The sequence below is a fragment of the Ictidomys tridecemlineatus genome, chromosome 1, assembly GCF_052094955.1.
Source record: "Ictidomys tridecemlineatus isolate mIctTri1 chromosome 1, mIctTri1.hap1, whole genome shotgun sequence".
Classification (NCBI taxonomy): Eukaryota; Metazoa; Chordata; class Mammalia; order Rodentia; family Sciuridae; genus Ictidomys; species Ictidomys tridecemlineatus.
This window is the reverse complement of record NC_135477.1, coordinates 191543441-191557521: the sequence shown is the minus strand read 5'-3', so window position 1 is coordinate 191557521 and position 14081 is coordinate 191543441. Positions and strand designations below refer to the sequence as shown.

General features: G+C 33.5%; 1 non-coding gene across 1 annotated transcript; it reads right to left on the bottom strand.

Annotated features, from left to right (window-relative positions):
• Positions 1-10012: 10012 nt before the first annotated feature.
• On the bottom strand, positions 10013-10120 carry LOC120892080 (U6 spliceosomal RNA). Its single transcript, XR_005736746.2, has one exon. It is a non-coding gene; the product is annotated as a U6 spliceosomal RNA (small nuclear RNA).
• Positions 10121-14081: the final 3961 nt, after the last annotated feature.

Sequence of the window (14081 nt, the reverse complement as noted above, 5' to 3'; positions counted from 1 at the left end):
TCAATTCTTTGATGAAACCTGTATCTCTTTGGCTAATTTCTCAATGGTAGGCCCAATGTACCTCTATCATTTAGATGAGAAAAACATCCTCACTTATTGGATGTAAAGGAGAGACAGAAAGAACAATAAAAAATGAACAACATGAAAATAGACATGTAAATTATGTTGCAGGGCATCTCTTTTCCCAGTCCCTATCTAGTGCACAGGTTCTTTGAGACACTTCTTTAACATAACTACATTATAAAAACAAAACTATTCTCACAGAGAAAGATATCCTGTAAAAGCAGTTACCTGAATCCTTAGCTGGCTTGGGCATCAATTATCTATTCCAGTCTGAAAACAAAGATACCTAAAACATGCATTCTACAAATAAGAATGTTTAGAGTGAATTATTATAGAATTTGAGATGTTTCCACATGGACTCACACCTCTTTGTATTCCATTCTGCAAAGTAGATCTCAATGTTATATGACAATCTGTCCCAGGGGAATGAATTTATCAGCAGATCATAGAGCCAAAAAGTTATATATATATATAATATATATATATATATATTCACACACACACACATATATACATATGTATCTCACACAGTTTTGTTGGAAACAAATTGGAAAAGGAGCAGATCAGAAATCCAGGATTTCTCTCCATTTTCAGCTCACAATATGAATCACAAACTGTGATTTTGACAAGAAGAACTTATGGGTGACGAAATACAAAAAGGATATGGTAAATATTCCTTTTAGTTAATTTTTTCCCTCTGCCATTACTCTGTGACAGCTTTGTTCATGCTACAATTACAGACTTGCCTCAATAACTAAGAATTTTTCCCACCTGAATCCAGTTCTTTAGATATGCTGGGTTTTACATTTTGTTCCTGTGTTAGGGTATCAAAAGGCACCCAAGCCCAATGTGGCCTGCCTTAAGCCACTGATCCAACCAAAATGAAAAAAAATTATTTTTGTGCCCAGATACAGCTAAACTAGTTAAATACTGAAAGAGTTTCATACAAGATGATAAATAAGACAGGGCCCAAACCTCCTGTTCTTGATCTCTCCAGAATCTAGTCACTCAGAGCAATACCTGCTATTGGAGAAGGCCATAGATATATACTTGCATCAGCTGTTAAACAATTTTAATATTCCTCTGAGTCATTCTATTAGGTGACTCTCTATTAAACCACACTCATGCATGCCAAAGAGTATGGTCTCTGTTTCAATAAAACTACCATATGTTTTCGGACAGAATTCTCTTGTTTTTCAGTCTCTGCCTCTAGCCATATTGCTCTTGAAAATTTCAAAGAGCTTCACTGATAGTATTCAACCCAGGAGATATTAAAATGACAACCATATGACATTTCCATTAAAGGTCTGTAATTAGGAAATTGTAATGATGAAATAGTTTGTCCTCCTGTACTGATTAAATTATATCACTCTATCAAACTTGCCAATTATTTTGAAAGCATAATTCAATTATACACATATGACTTCTATACCAACAATTCACATGTGAATGATTTAATATTAAGAAAGAGTCAATAAGTTCATGTTGAACTTTCTCAAGCATAAGTGATTTCTTCTTGGATTACATGGCTGGACTATGAATTGGTGAATCATCCTTGTATATGAACAACATAAATATAAATGTACCTCGTGACAGTTCCTTTTAATTTGAGGGAAGTTCCCCTCTGCAGCATGGAGATATTCTGAGGATCTTACAAAATTGACAACATGAATCATTTTCTCTGAACAAAAATGGAAAGATCTACAATGACTTTAGCAAGGGTTTATTTTTATCAGAGCCTGGTTTTTAGGTTGTGTTTTCAAGCTGCATTTTGCTTCTCTGCACAGAGCTGTAGTGAACATCAGTAACCATGGTTTATGAATAGAAAAGGAAAAAATGCCTGCTGTGATATCCATGGCATTTTGGATATAGCAAGAGAACTCTCAAGGTCAAGAATAAAAAGCATCCTTGGAAAATTTACAGTAGAGATATTGAAACAATGGGAGAATATTTAAAAGAAAAGCAGGATATATATAATAATACAAAACTGCAATGGTTCAATAATCAAACAAAATTAACATGAGAAAAATAGTAAACAAACAAACACACTTAGAAAAAGAAGAATCCAAAATATATGCAAAGATGGGTAAATCCTTTGGACAAAATTCCAAAACTCATAATCATATGACAAACAAACACACTTCAAAGGAAGAATTATTTTTTAAATGTAAGTTTAAAAGAAAATAAAATCTCCAGCTATGAACTTAGGAAAAAAGAAAAAAAAAACTTAGTTCAAATATACTGAGAATTTTGGTAACTAGGAACAGTACTCCTATATATAGTATTTAAAATATTCAAGAGTTTGAACATTAATTAGACAATATATATTATCTCCCTAGTGTATATATCCCTAACAGCCTGCATTAATTATATTTGTCTTCTCCTACACACTCCAAACATCTCTTATTTGGAGTTCACACCTATATTGTTAAATGTTTTCTTGACAACTGGCATAGAGTAGACACTGAAAAAAATATATTGTGACTAAATATATGATTGTACTCTGATCATTTAACCAATATTCTCATTCTTAGAAAAATCAACTGAAATTAATAATTTAGAAAAGCAAAACGGTTACATCATAATTCTAGCTAGCACTTATTGAGTATTACAATATATTTCTTTAAATGGATAATCTCATTTAATTCTCAAGACTGATTTATCAAGAACATGCCATTTTGTATTCATTTAAGACACAAGTAAGTTGAAAGTCAGGGAAGTTAAATAACTATGTCCAAAGTCTCATAACTATTAATAGACTTTGCCTGGAGGGCAAGCTTAACCTGCCCAATTTCAAAGCCCCAAGTCTTAACTACTAGTATATTACATTATATAGAAAACATTTATGGTAGAGTTACTTATAAAATTAAAAACTGGCCTCATCTAAATAACAATATGAGATTGATTAAATATTGTTTTAAATCATATGGTTTAAGTAATTATCAATATAAAGATAAAAAATTCAAATAAAAAAAAGAAGATGGGGCATGATGGCTTGCACCTGTAGTATCAGGTGCTCAGGAGGCTGAGGTAGAAGTATCAGTTAAGCAGAAGGCAAAAGAAGCTTCCTCATATTTCAATGATATTGTATATTCTCATAAAATCGAAAAATAGAGAAAGCTGAAGTAGTGTATTAAGATGAAAGAGTTAATGCCATATTTGACTTCTCATGCTACAGTGGCTTTTAATAATTAAATGTGAATATTTGACTTTTTATTTTTAGCTTCCACATATAAAGTGAGGTCATACAATTTTTTTCTTTCTGTGTCCAGCTTATTTCACTTAGTATAATGTTCCTCAGATCAATCAATGTTGTAGCAAATGACAAGGTCTCCTTTTTTGAGTTTGGATAAATGTAGAGAAATAGGAAATAAAACAGTGGTTACCAGGAACATGAGTCAGGATGTGGCAGCAAAATGGGATATGAAATCTAAGGATCTAAAGCAGCAAATAGTAGGATGAATAAATCTAGATATCTATCACACAGCATGAAGACTGACATTAATGAAAGTATATTGTTCTAGGATTTTTGTTAAATAGGTGAATTTTAAGTGCTCTTGCCACAGAAAGTTAACTATGTGAGATAATATATGTATTAATTTGCTTCATTACAGTAGCCATTTTAGTATCTATATATGCATCCCACAACATCATGTTGTAAAGCTCAAATACACACAGTATAAAATTCATTTAAAAATAATTTGAGCTGAAATTGAAATCAGATGAAAAAATCTATTTTCCCTAGAATTTAAAATCCTTTCTAGACAAATAACAAAAGTTCTTTTAGTTTACTGGGTCTGAATTCATAGTATTTTCAAGGAATCTTTTTATCTTAAAATTTTATAAAATTGAGGGTATTTTTACATTGTGCATTCCACTGTGCAATTCATTGTAAATTCTATGGAAGTTCAATAACAAATTGGAGCATATGAGACTCTGCTGCTCTGGCCCTGCAGGGTGCAGAGTACCAACTTAAATATTTTGTGCACATTTCTTTACACATGCAGGACTTCACCTCACATAAAGATAAAGAAAATTGCAAAAAGAAAGAGCTACAGCATAAATCAGCAATGCAGAAAGAAATGCAGCCAGACTTGAATAAAGTAATCTGAGGAATTGGTTCAAATTTGAGATCAAGATTAAGGTCCATCCTTCTTGGTACATTTTAAGGTGATGACTTTAATCTTTGTATTTTGGCATTTGTTTATCTTAGTTGGCTGTTAGATCACCTTTTGAAAGAGTACAAATGTGAAAATCTGCTGTGCTGAGGTGCTCTCTGTTCTTTGAATTGAATCACAATGTTCATGCAGATAACTAGGTAGGACAATACTCATTCATAAAGCATGTTCTAATCTCTGGCTAAATGACAGAAGGCAAGACTCCCATCCCACCTAGCTGTCACATGGGCAACTCAGTCCTTAATGGTGATATGGTTTGCACCATTCAGACATCCTCTGTTACTTGCTTCAGCACATCCCCCACACCGAGCTGCTTGCAAAGGAGCCAAACTAGTGACCCAGGAACATCTTCCTGCCTATTTTTAGGACAAGAGATGACTGAGCTGAAATGAATATAAAACTCCTCTTTGTGACAGTGTCTACCTGCAGGCTTGGCATGTGGTAAGTATTCTCTAAATGTTAGTCATTTTAAAATAGAAAAAAAAAACTTTAGATTCATAATGGTTAATTATTCCCCTTGGCAATCTATTGCTGGAAATGTGGACTGTTTCATCTTAGGGGGGCATAGGCCTAGGGCTGGGGTTATTTTTATCTGTTGCTATCCCACAGAGAGTCTGGAGAAGCAGAGTCCAGCTCTGATATTGTAGTTGCTTCTGTCTTCTCTAGTCTAGTGTGTGATTTAAAAACAAGTCTCCATTTTTTTTTCATTTTCTTTTTACCACCAAGGGGATATGAGCTAAATGAACATCAAGATTTGAAAGTTAAAGTCATCACCTTTAACTGTTCCAAGATCTCTAATTTGAACCAACTCCTCAGATTACTTTGTTCAAATTCCAGTGCATCTCTTTCTGAACTGCTGGTTTATGCTGTAGTTTTTTCCCTTTGCAATTTTCTTTATCTTCAGGTGAAGTGAAACTTTAAATATGTATAGAAATGTGCACAAAATATTTAATTTGACATGAAAGTGCTTCTGCTGTAGATGATCTGGGACAGATTTTTGATAATCACCACTCTTACACCTCAAAATCAAGAAGAGAGATGGCTTAGATGAACTATTAATAGGGGCTATTTAAGCAACCTTTCTGCTTTCAGAACATTCAGTAACATTTGTGGTTATGACAAGCAAGATCAAGAGTGGATTCTGATAAAATTACAAAGAACATTTTTTAACCAGGGTCTTTATCCTGACTTCCATAATTCCTGAGGATCTCTTTGAATGAAACTTACGGGTTCTGTGAATCACATATAATGATAGGCAAAATGGGATGTGTGCGTTTTCCTATGGGAAGGTACTAGAACTTCAATAAGGTTCTCAAAGGTGTTTTGGTACCCCAAAACATATTGTAACCCATGTTGCATGATAAAACATATTCTTGTTGTATTGAAATGAAAGAGCAAGGAGTTCTTTAACAAACAAACACACGTGATAGGAGAAACTTACAGTTGTTTACTTGAGAGGAGAGATGGCCTATCAAGCCATGGGACTACAACCACTTCCTGCTGTGGAGCCATGTTCCCCTGACTCTTCAACATCATTCAGAGATAAGCAAAAGTCACCAATTCTATACCTACTGAAGTGTGTGTTAGCTGCCCAAAATCAGTAGACCTTCTACCATTTACAATTTCCACTAAACTTACAGCCATCAACTTAACCATAATGTCATGCAACATACTACAGTTTCTAGAAAGAAGTATAAGGAAGAGCAGTAACATTTATTTAAAGGTTAAGTTTTGCTGTAAATGAAATTTTAAGAGTATCTCCTAAGGATAAAAGAAACTATGTTTACCTCACTATATTCAAAGGGCTCCTCAATTTTTAAATGTAAAATGTTTAAAAATTAATTTTGTCATTAAAAATCTTGGGCATTTTAAATTTTATCAATGATGTTTTATTAAAATAATATTTATTAAAAGAATGTTTTATTAAAAATAATATTTATTAAAAATCATCTCTGTAAAATTAAAGCATATATAACCATACCAACTTATAATTCATTACTTGATAGATCTGTTATCAGTTATATACTTTGATGTCATACAATGACATATGAGACAATCACTAAATATTATACTTGTGGTGTGTTACATATGGTAACAAGATATTTAGTTTTCTTGAGACACTGCTAAAATTCTCCCTCATTCTCTCAATTTTTGTTATTTGTATATTTCTAGTTGTCAGGCATTTAAAATTTATACTACATTTTTAATCTAATCCATGTGTTTACATCCGTTTTAGTTCTAATAAATAAATTAAATGCCTACCACCAATTGTTTTGCTACAGTTTTCTTTGTCATCCCTTGATTGGCTGAAGCTCAACCTTTGGTAGGTGACCAGTATTTCTTGAGTTGTGGCAAATTCAATATTGTTTGTAGGCTTTATACTTAATGCACATGTCTGCTGGACATAAAGTCCTTGGATTACATTTTCTTTCTTTAAGAATTTAACTGCTCCACTGATCACCAAGGGGAAATCCTGATGCTCTTTCTTCCTATAATTAAGTTAGATTCTTTTGCCTGGTGACTTAAGAGGTATTTTTAAAAATGTATTATTAATTGGCAAATAATAGTTGTTTTAATTTATGGATTTCAATATGATGTTCTAATCTATTTCTCAGTGTAGAAAGATTCAATCTAGCTAATTAACATATACAACATCTCACCAATTTGTTTTTGTTTTCAAAAGGTTAAAAATTTATTGTTGTATCAATTTGGACACATACAATTCATTATTAACTATCATTACCATGCAGTACAATAGATCACTAAAACTTCTGCAGTCTAACTGAAACTTGGTACCCTTGACCAATATTTTCCCTTTTCCTTTCCTTCTTCCTCCCCACCACCTCTGCTTTCTGTGTCATTAAAAGCTAATGAATTTACTAGGATATATCTTGAACACATGTGTGTGTTGGGCATGTGACAGAAGGATATTTCTCAGTGTTGATTGGGTCAGTTTTTGATAATACACGTTATATGATTTTAATAGATCGAGGTGTGCTTTCCTGTTCATAACTTTTTTCTCAAGTTCTATTTTCAAATATTTGTTCTGTTCTACTGTTATGGTTTTTCTCTTTCAGGAATCCCAATTATGCATTTATAGGTTTTTCTTTGCCTGGTTTATACATTTATCACTGTTTCCCAAATCCTTATTTATCTTCCATTTTTATTTGACTTTCTTGCATCAGCTCATTTATAGCCTCTATGGTCTTGCTGTCTTTCAAAAAGTGTCTAATCTCATATCTGCTCCTTGCAATTTTCTTACAGTTCTGTGGTGGTTTGGGTTTGTCTCTACTTCATTGAATTCTGTCAATTGACACTTCATTTCCTCCCACTGTCTCATTATCACTTTCTTGAGTTCTTACATTTATGATTCATGGTCTTCCTTCATAGAATTAAGAGCTTTATTAACATTTTAAATGCATAGTAAAACTTCAGTCACAACTTCATATCTGTTCTATAGCAACATTTTTTCTCATCTGTTGACAAGTTTATTGCTCTCTTTTACATTTTGTTCTAGTAGTATTTTTATAGCAATTGTCTGCCAGTTCGTTTTTTATTATTTGTCTATTGAAAGGGTTGATTTTTCCTAGACAAACTTTTGTGCATAAATTCCCTATGTAAGTACGTGTATGATTAGAGAAATAGAGGAATGTGTGTATGCATTCCAAAAATGTTCATTTACCTTATGTCTTATAGTGAGAATCAGCACCAGTCCTGGCTCAGAAGAAGCACAGTCATTTTGAATGTTATAGGATCTATTTCAGTCACTTTTAGAAAATAAGAACCTATTAGTGAGGTAAATTCTATCAGTATCAGCATAAAACTATGATAAAATTTATATTCAGTGCACCTGATGAAATTTGTCTCCAACTGCCAGCAATGACTCTGGTGGAAGATTCTTAAGTCTAGTGTTTCAGAGAAAGTAAATTTCAGTATATAGAACTTGTGTTTTAAGAACTGGACTAAAAAATGCCACAATACATTTAAGGTAAAAGAAAATTATTTTAATTTTCTCCTTGGGCAGTAATATTCAATAGGAAATAAATATGTTGGCATTAAATTGAACTGGATTTAATCCTGGTTCTAAGCATAAGATTGTGAAGAAAGTACTGAGATTCTCTGAGCCTGTTTAAGTTATTCAGAAAAAAAATGATGTTAGTAGTTGGCAAAATATCTGACTGATAAAGTTTAACAAATGTCAATTTTCTTTAAATGGGTATTATTAGAATAATTAATTTGTTCATAATAGTTAAATTAAAAAAATAGCTCTTATTCAAGAAGTGATACCTCTTTGAGTATTTGTTGGACAAGAAGATGGAAGAACACAAATGAAGAACATTCTGGCCTATCCCTGAACGGACCCTCAGAAGCTGGTGCAAGAAAGACCCCAAATCTTACATTTTCTTGATGCACAAAGGAAAAGGAAGTGACATTCTACCAGTGGAATATTTTTCTACATTAGATAGGAGATGAATCATAAAAATCAATGCTCCTGTTTAAGGAGGCAGTGTGTAGTTATCTGTGGTGGCCAGGAGAGTATATTTTAGGGGATGGAAAGCTCTGCCATGGTGTTGTGGGTTAACCAAACCTCTAACCAGTTGAGGCCACCCCTTGACATGTTAACAAGTTGGAGATTCAAGAGGCTGAGCTCTTCAGTTGAATTTTCAATGGGTTAAACTGATGTGAACTTCCAATGGCTGCCTTAATTTCTTTTTCAATGTTTGAACAAGCTGCTAGGAGCCCTAAATTATCTTGATGCTGGAGGGGGAACTCAATAGCTATTTACACCCACCCTTATGTTATTTTGGCCCTAGGAGGCAAGGTTCTCCTTGGCTCCTGTCCAACTTATTCCCACTACCTGATTATTGAAACCATACTCCTTGGATTTATTTGCACCCTGTTTGGCTCATTCCTACTGCAATCGAGGCTGTGCCCAATGGGAACTCCACACACAGGGCCTGCTTACCTGTGAGATTACTTCCTCTCTTGTTGCCATATGTCTTACTCACCTTATACATTTAAAGATGTTCCAAGGCAATCTGATGGACATAATAATGAGCAAAAAATATCAATCCTTCCAGTTAAACCATGAAAGAATTGAATCATCAGAAATCAAAGGGCTTAGGTCTTGTTTTTCATTCTCTGCAGGATAATTCCCCTGTGCTAAAATAGAGTATTGTGCTCTCAATACTGTTAGCGCTTCAATAAACAAAATGATCATTGATAAAAAATGCTTCTGTTAGAAACTGCAGTTGAAGACATGGTCTACTCTCTGCTCAAATATTCCTTATAAAAGAGCTAACAAAACGGATTTTATCTCTACATCAGTGCCAGGACTTTTTTCTCTATAGATTCACCTAGATATTTGTCTTCTATTACAATGAAAATGATGCAGCATATGAAATTCTATTCTGAGTTTCCAGGGAATCTAGAATCATATTCACTTCTCATCTACTTCTAATTAAGCTAATTCAGATACCAAGTATCACGGATTATTTTGTTTCTCTTGAGTACTGATTTATTTTACTTAATCTTCAAAATGGTAGTCTCTCAAAGCTGTCAGGAGTAAGAACTTTTTAAAACAAAATTTACAACTTTATTAAGGCATAATTGAAATATAGAAACCTGTTTATGTTTACTGCATACAATTTGATGAGCTGAATATACACACACATCTATGATTCTGTAATACACAATTGGTATAATAAATGTATTCATCACCTCCAAAGATTTCTTTCATGTCCTTTTACATTTTTTGTCATAAAATATATGGAAATATGGGATGCTTCATGAATTTGTGTGTCATCCTTGAATAAGGGCCATAGTAATTTTTTTCTGTATAATTTCAATTTTAGTATATATGCTACTGAAGTGAAGACTAGGAGGAAACCTTTTGGATGTTATGAGAAAAGAGTAAAAAGATGATCAGTGTACTCCACAGATATGTTTAGACTTGACATTTTGCTTGTAAGACACTACATGAAAGAAAAACAAAACACTTATCTTTATTATTGACTTTCACTAGACCTGTTGATCTTTCTTTAAACCTGACACTGGCCCCCAAGCTGCTGGATTATTCTTTTCAATTGGGAAAGTAATATGTAGTCTGTTAAAGTTCCACTACGTCTCCCATCCCCAATCCTGCTCCCTATTGTTTATTGCTGATACTAGTTCTTTACATAGTGTTAGAAATTACCACCAATTTGTTTTTCAGTTTTTATTTTCAATAGATCACTTTAAAATGATTTATAGTGTAGTAAGAGCATGGATTATAAAATCAAGCGAACTATCAGTCTGTACTGACAAAGAAAATAAAATATACTAAATTCTCATTCATCCATCTATTTACATAAATTTATAAAAATTACTTTTGATTAACTTTATATAGAGCTTGCATTTTAAATGTATACGCTCTTAGACATATCTGAGAGTTAACCTAGAATTAAATTAATACCACTGTCTGATTTTATAGATAAGGACACTAAAGTTTAAATAGAGTCATTTCACAGGATGGATTCAGATCCCTGACACCCAACTTTATATGAGATAATGTGGCCCTCTGTGAACTGGGAATTTAACAACTAACTGTGGGAGTACAATGAATTAAAGTGAAACAAAAATACACCCACTGTGTACTTCACTGATAAAAGAAAAAGCACAGTAAATCAATTCTAACTGTCAATAATGTCTGAGCATCTGTATTTCTCTATGGATAACAAAGCAGAACACATTTGCTTTGAAGACATTTACAAGTCAGTTTTAGAGGAAGTCATAAACATGGGAGGAAAAAACAGCAATACTGATAGAAATTAGTTCAAGATTAGTTATAAGAACACGAGTGGTATAAGAATGAGACTCAGAAATAACCCATGCATGGTGATGGTGTCAAGAAGAAATGGGATTTCAGTCAGGTTTATAGGATGCATAAGAGAAAGATAATTTTTAGTAAGAAAATAGGCATAAGCAAACCTGCAGAAATAAGAAAAAATTGCTATGGTCTGAAAAAATGGTGATTAGGTGAATTTGATTAGAATATGGACTTGTACCTGTGAAGACTGTACAAATGACAGCTATGCTTTAGTGGTTAAAATATTCTAAATGTCGCTCTTAAGCATTTGGACTTTATCATATAAGAAGAAGACAGTCACTAAGGGAGGGGCTAATATAAAAGAGATGGTTTTTTTTTTGAGATTTAGGTAGAGTATGTTAGAGAACAGGGGCTGGATTACGTGTTGATATTAGCAGAGCCAATGAGGATGTGCTCTCTAATGGTAGAACTCGAGTACAAATTAAAAACCATTCCTTTTTCTGATACAAATTGCCTTTTTAAAAAACTTCTCTGGATAACTAACAGATGAAAGATCTATAATGAATAGACAATATGCAAGATGACAACACTGTTCAGACCCATCTATTTACTCTATATTGTTATAGGTTGAACTGCATTCCCCATTCCCCCAAATTCATATGTTTAAGTCCTAATCTACAGTTCCTCATAATATGACCTTATTTGGAAATAGAATATTGAGGATGTAATCAGTTACGATGAGAATATACTGAGTATTCTGTGCCCCAGTCCAATCTGACCAGTGTACTTATTAGAAGGAGAAATGTGGACACAGATCTGTGCACAGTGTAGGTATACAATGTAAGGTAAAGAAAGGGATCAGGGCAGGTGGATCGGGGGATACATCTATAAATTGAAGAATGTCAAAGATTGAATGCATGCCACTGGAAGAAGCATGGGACAGATTCTTTCTCCAGGCCTCTGAAAGAACAAACCTTGCTGATACTTTGATCTTAGCCTTCTAGCTCCCAGAACTTAAAGATGTTTACAATATTCAATTTTCAGCAGTCTGTTAAAGCAGCCCCAGCAAGGTAATATATGTATTGGTACTGCAATCAGTAATCTAAAAAGACACCAAGTCTTGAAGTTCCCATGTTCTCTTTTTTTAAAAAAAATAATTCTAATTTGTTATATATGACAGCAGAATGCATTACAATTCATATTACACATATTATACAGTTTTTCATATAGCTGGTTGTATACAAAGTATATTCACACCATTCGTGTCTTCATACATGTACTTAGGGTAATGATGTCTATCACATTCTAGCATCTTTTTTACCCCCATGCCCCCTCCCTTCCCCTCTCTCCCCTTTGCCATATCCAGAGTTCATCTAATCCTCTCATGCTCCCCCTTCCAACTCCACTATGCATCAGTCTTTTTATATGAGAGAAAACATTTGGCATTATTTCTCTTGAGTCATGGAGGAAAAAAAAAAAGTTCTTAACTGAAATTGCTAAGTTTAAGAACTGAGAAATTTTCATAATGTTTGGTTGTTAGATGTGTTCTACAAACCTAAGAGTTATGGGGGAAAAAACATCTAAATTAAAAATAAACCTTCCAGACTCAATCAGTTCTTCATTCTAAAGATTCAGTGAGACAATAATGACAGAAATATCTTTTAAAATGTATAGTCATAACTAGCATCTTAAATATGCTTGAGTGAGGATTTTCATTCATTGTGCATTGTTTATTCCTTAGTCAAGAAAGTCATCCTTTATCTATGATTTCCACTGTTACATAGAGTATTGATAATGTGGAGAAGTACTGAAAAATATAAAACTATTATCAAATGATTCATCAATAGTTTCCATTATTAGAGTGCTCAGAAGTAAACTATTTCTACAATTTTCTCTCTTTCAAAATTATTGCTTTTTAAAAAAAAAAACTGGGGATTTAACCCAAGTAACTGAGGTACACTTTCAATCTTATTTATTTATCTATTTATTATTTTTATTTTGAGACAGAGTTTTGCTTATTTGCTTAGGTACTTGCTAAGTTGCTGAGGCTGGCTTTGAATTTGAGGTCTTCCCACCTACCTAGTCATTGAGATTCCAAGTTTGGGCCAGCACACCTGGTTTGTTTTAAAATTATGCTTACATTTGACTAATCAGATTCAAAGGAAGACTAGACCTACTTTGGATGGAATGAACCAGGTCCAGGCTCTTTGATACAACAGTAGTACTTATCACTGTGTTTTTTCATAAATCGCCATCGTGCCCAAGTAAAAAAGTAAAATATCAAGTTCTTTTTTATTTCCTTAGAAGAGTATTTCCCTCAAAGCACTTCCTAATTATATTTCCAATCTCATTGGGAAATCACATATTAATACAAGTATCTTTATTTTTTCCCAATTGTCCCTGAAAATACTCATATAATTTCATACGAACAACATTTTACCTCTTAGAGAAATCAGTCTAGTTTGAGATTATTTTCAAAGTATCAGATTTTAGGTAATCATACTTTACCACAAAATTTCCCTTCACTATTTCAGCTTCTCATGAGGCAAAGCCTTTTTATTCTATTTTCTCCTGCTCAGTATTTTACTGCCTCCCTGATAAAGCATCAACCCTTTACCAGGCACTCAAGTCCTCTTGCAACTCACACCCGGACTGTCTCCATTTTTCCCATCTGCTAATCCTCTAAATAAATTCTATTCTTCAGTAGTAAACTCAACATAGGGTCTGCTGAGCCCTCTCACTTGGGGACTTTTGCTTCTCCTTCAGTTTGCTATTGTTGGAGTTCTTTCCAATACTACACCCAGAATCCCATGTTTGCACTCTCCTCACATCTTGCCTGGTCTCCTGAGACAGAAATGATCTCTTTGTATTCTTTGACCTACCATCTCACAGAAATGCATATTGGCTTGCAAGACCATTGTGCAAGAGTTTTCCTTGATAATTGGTATGGCTCACGGAATCCACATTTGTGAGTTAACACAAATATGCTATTATGGTAGACTTTATGTGAGCACAGAAAATCCAACTGTCTT